General features: G+C 50.7%; 1 pseudogene; it reads right to left on the reverse strand.

The window, feature by feature from the left end:
- Window positions 1–291: 291 nt before the first annotated feature.
- LOC115823719 (uncharacterized) lies at window positions 292–3,207 on the reverse strand (annotated as a pseudogene).
- Window positions 3,208–3,765: the final 558 nt, after the last annotated feature.

The raw sequence follows: 3,765 nt of genomic DNA on the forward strand, positions 1-3,765 counted from the left end.
CTGCGTGGCAAGACATATAAATTCATCATTTCACCATTTCAACACCTTGCAAGATATCAAAAATCCCTTGCCAATTTAAAATCGGCAACATCTTGACATCGAATTTCATGAGTTTTCACCCATGGGAGCCACCTCAAAAATGGCCAAGTCTTGAAGAAAAAGAATAATAATTACGCTCCTGGCATTCTGTGACAGTAAACGATAAACACAAGACTTGCGATATAAGGACAAGGTTAGTAGGATTTTTTTTTTTTACTATAGAAAGGGAGGTTAGGCAGTGGGGGACAGGTGGGTTCTGAAGAGGTGGGTTTTCAGTTTCCTGCGGAAGATGGCAAGAGATTCCGCAGTCCTAACTGAGTGAGGGAGGTCATTACACCACCGTGGAGCAATGGCGGAGAGGGAGTGTGGTTGAGAAGAACGGCTGCTGGCTTCCCGAAGTGAGGGGACCGTCAGCTGACCAGAGGTGGTAGAGCGGAGAGCTCTAGCAGGGATATAAAGAGTTATCAGAGACTGAAGGTAGGATGGGGCGGAGCCTCTTATCGCCTGGTAGGCCAGCACCAGTGTCTTGAACTGGATGCGGACTGCTCCCGGAAGCCAGTGGAGTGCAGTAAGGAGCGGAGTGACATGAGAGTGCTTTGGGAGGTTGAATACCAGGCGTGCAGCGGCATTCTGAACAAGTGGGAGTGGCCTGATGGCACAGGTCGGCAAGCCATCCAGTAAAACGTTGCAGTAGTCAAGGCGGGAGATGACAAGCGCTTGGACCATGAGCTGGGTCGCTTGTTGCGTGAGGAATGGCCGGATTCTCCTGATGTTGTAGAGGGAGAATCTAAAGGATCAAATGACTGCCGCGATGTGACTAGAGTAGGTCAGCTGGTCGTCCAGGGTCACGGCAAGATTTTGGCTGCTCTGGAGGGGAACACCACAGAGCCCTCAATGGTGATTGAAGCGTCGATCATTGGGGAGCTCTTAGCGGGAAAAAACAGAAGCTCAGTTTTGTCCAGGTTGAACTTGAGATGGTTAGCGGACATCCAGGAGGTGATGTCGGCTAAGCAGGCTGCAATGCGAGGCTGAATCTGAGAGTTGGAGGAGGGGAAGGAGAAGAACAGCTGTGTGTCATCAGTGTAACAGTGGTAAGAGAGACCGTGGGTGGAGATAACTTGTCCGAGTGATCTGCTGTAAAGAGAGAAAAGGAGTGGGCCAAGTACAGAACCTTGTGGGACCCCAGTGTGGAAAAGGCGGGGGAAGGAGACCGATTCCCTCCAAGAAACCTGGTACGAACAGTCGGACAGATAGGACTCGAACCGAGTGCAGATCCCGCGAAGCCCATCCTAGCAAGGGATGAGAGGAGAATCTGGTGGTTAACCGTGTCAAATGCTGTGGAGAGGTCTAGGAGTATGAGGACAGCGCTGAGCGACTTTGCTCCGGCGGAGTGGAGCTCTTCCGAGACAGCGAGGAGGGTCGTCTTGATGGAGTGGCCAGCTTTGAATCCCGACTGATTCTGATCCAGGAGATTGTTCTGGAGAAGATAAAGAGAGAGTTGGTTATAGACTGCACGTTCCACGGTTTTGGACAGAAACGGTAGAAGAGATACTGGACGGAAGCTACTGACATCAGCTGGGTCTAGAGTGGGCTTCTTAAGCAGTGACTTGACCCGTGCCCTCTTCAGGGCAGAGGGAACTGTACCAGTAGACAGGGAGCTGTTGATCAAGGATGAGTTGAAGGGCAGAATTTCCTCCGAGATGGCCTGAAAGAGAGAGGAGGGGATGGGATCAAGAGGACAGGTAGTAGGACGGTGGGATTTTATTAGTAAAAGAACTTTAGAGTCAGATAGAGCGGAGAAGGAGGAAAAGATAGTGGGGGGGGCGGAGGGTGCAGGATCCAGGGTGGGAGGGGATGGGGGAAGGAGTCGCAGATGTCTTTGATCTTCTTCTCAAAGAAGGAGACAAAGTCATCAGCAGATAGGGATGAGGGACGAGGAGGAGGAGGAGGGGAGAGGAGGGAGGAGAAAGTGGAGAAGAGTTTGCGGGTGTTAGAAGACGCAGAGTTAATCCTGGAGTGGAAGAAGGAAGACTTGGCAGAGGATAGGGTAGAGGAGAAAGAAGAAAGAAGAGAGTGGTAGTGGGATAAGTAGTCTGGGGATTTCAATTTTCGCCATCTCCTTTCAGCTGCACAAAGTTTGGCTCTGTCAGCACGAATACTATTGGTCAGCCAGGGACTGGGAGCGGAGAGACGAGCCGGTTTGGTAACGGGGGGGCAGAGGGTGTCCAGAGGGGAAACCAGTGCAGAATGGACCTTAGAGGATTTCTTCTCCACGGGAAGAAGTGAGAAGGCTTCTGCAGAGGTGAGAGAGGAGAAGACCACGGAAGAGAGGGCACTAGAGGAGAGGGTGCGAAGATTACGTCTAGCTGAGACTGGCAGACTGGCAGCAGAGGATTTCAGGGAGGGTGAGATTGAGAGAGAGAAGGACATGAAGAAATGATCTGAGGCATGGAGTGGTGTGACTGTGAGATCAGGAACAGGGCAGTCTCTTGTGAAGATAAAGTCCAGCTGGTTGCCACCCTTGTGCGTTGGAGGGGACTCCACGAGGGTGAAGTCAAAGGACTGAAGGAGGGAGAGGAGGCCAGCAGACTGAGTCGAATTCAGTGGAAGGTTGAAGTCTCCTAGCAGCAGGATGGGAGTGCCGTCCTCAGGGAAGGAGCTGAGGAGGGTGTCCAATTCGTCCAGGAATGACTGCAGAGGGCCTGGAGGGCGGTAGAGAACAGTCATGTACAGTTTACAAGGGGAAGAAACAGAAACAGTGTGAAATTCAAAAGATGTGGGTGAGATAGAAGGGAGAGAGGTTACTCGGAAGCTCCATGAGGGGGAGATCAGGAAGCCAGTTCCTCCACCCCTCCCCGAGGGTCTGGGGGTGTGAGAGAAGGCAAAGGCAGAGGAGAGGGCAGCGGAAGTGGCTGTGTTCTCCGGCGTGATCCACGTCTCAGTGAGGATCAGAAAGTGCAGGGACAGCATGGAGGCTTGAGCAGAGATGAAGTCGGCCTTCTGTACCACCGATTGGCAGTTCCAGAGGCCACCTGAAATGACAACAGTAGTGTCAGCAGAGCGCGGCGGATGGATGAGGTTAGACGGATTACATCCGCGAGGATGCAGAGGCTGCCACCTGCAAAGATTGCGAGGGGAAACTCGAACAGGAATAGGGAGATGACACATGATTAATGTAAGTGCGAGAGAGACAAAGATAATTGGAACAAAGGGCGTAGTAGCACATAACATATCTATACATATCTAACATATCTATATCTATAACATAACATAACATAACGTATCTAACAATGTCTCTCTCTCTCTCTCGCTCTCTCTCTCTCCCTCTCTCTTTGGAGCCACATGTGCTACTCCTGAGATACCAGTGATCCTGACTCCTCTTGCCCTCTGGACCGATCAATCCTGGTGTTACCATCTTTCATCCCCCTGTCAGCATCGCCATCCTCTGTTTGTGTTCTGTATTTACTTGAAATTGTCTGGCCAAGAAGGGGTCTCTGTGGTCCTTCTCAATATTTCTACCATTTTCCCATTTTGGGTTTTTGGGGAGTTTTTTCTTGCCCACCATGATTAAGTCAGGGGTGCCATCCTGTTTTGATTTGGATTGTTGTGGCATGTAAAGCCCTTTGAGACTGTAAACAGTGATATTGGGCTCTAAATAAACTTGAAACTTAATAAGATGATCTTTTATCAGAATCCCAGCTGTGAGCATGAGAGAGGCAGTTTTGT

This window comes from Chanos chanos, chromosome 11 (assembly GCF_902362185.1).
Source record: "Chanos chanos chromosome 11, fChaCha1.1, whole genome shotgun sequence".
In the NCBI taxonomy this organism is placed as follows: Eukaryota; Metazoa; Chordata; class Actinopteri; order Gonorynchiformes; family Chanidae; genus Chanos; species Chanos chanos.